The sequence below is a fragment of the Bison bison genome, unplaced genomic scaffold (genome assembly GCF_000754665.1).
Source record: "Bison bison bison isolate TAMUID 2011002044 unplaced genomic scaffold, Bison_UMD1.0 scf7180017862845, whole genome shotgun sequence".
In the NCBI taxonomy this organism is placed as follows: Eukaryota; Metazoa; Chordata; class Mammalia; order Artiodactyla; family Bovidae; genus Bison; species Bison bison.
The window spans coordinates 470-1671 of NW_011493417.1; positions in this window are offsets into that span (position 1 = coordinate 470).

Sequence of the window (1202 nt, forward strand, 5' to 3'; positions counted from 1 at the left end):
TACCTCTTTTCATTTAGTCCTCAGTCATGTTGTAAGGTAGGTATTATTATTCCTATTCTACCATTAAGAGAACTGAGGATTTGAGAATTACATGAAGCTCTACAATTACATAGTTAGTATGAGGAAAGTTAAAGATTCAAAATTCAAACTCAGCTGTGATCAAATCAAAAGCCTTATTTTTTAGCCCCCTCTCTATTGGCCTTTATAAATGTGCTAGTAATAATCATGAGGATGAGGTTATTGGGGAAAGATTACAATGGAATATTGATCTTGCTAATTCAATTATAACACTTCTGTGGTCTAAAGAAGAATTATTTCACTCTGTTCTGGTGTTTTAGTGTTTTTTATTTAAGTTTCTTTTTTAGCTTCCAATAAAAGGACAAGAAATAGTAAATAAAATGAAGTAAGACTTACAGCATCACTTACATTTTTTTGCTAATTTTTTTTTTTTAGGAAGGCAGTATGATGGATATTCCTTGTGTCACTAAATTTCCTATTGATGGAAGTTTTGACATTTAAACTGCAGTCTCAACTTACTGTTTTAGGGAAGAAAATTGTCAAAATATCTATTTCTATGTTCAAATAGTTCATAGTAGCTAAAGTTGCCCCACAGATTTTTGCATGAATTACACTCACCAAAAATTTATATGAAACATAAAGTCTTACCTTATTGCTGGAAAAGACAGTCAGTTCCAAATAGTGAGTCTAGAGTCAGCATTTAACCATGGAATAATGCATGTATATAGCGAGAGATGGATGTTCTCTGTCAGGCACTGGTCAAAAGATTCTAAGACCTCTAAGACAAGTAAAGATGGAGGAAAGAACCCAGCAGTTAGAAATGGGAGAAAGTCCTGAACACTTCACTAATTCTTTGCTCTTGGCAGAGTCACTGTCTTCTGCTTATTTGAAAAAGAAATAATGAAATGACCTCTTCCATATATTTCACAGAATTGGGCCTATGATTAGCAAATGAAGGAAGTTCTATAAAGTGCCTTGCTGAAGTGCTATCATTTTAAAGTCAATCAATATATATTTTAAAAATTATTTTTTTTAATTGGAGGATAATTGCCTTACAATGTTGTGTTAGTTTCTGCCGTAATCAGCATGAACCAGCCACAGGCATACATACGTCCCCTCCCCCTTAAACCTCCCACCTCCCACCTCCCACCCCATCCCACCCCTTCCCACCCCGCTGGGTTAAC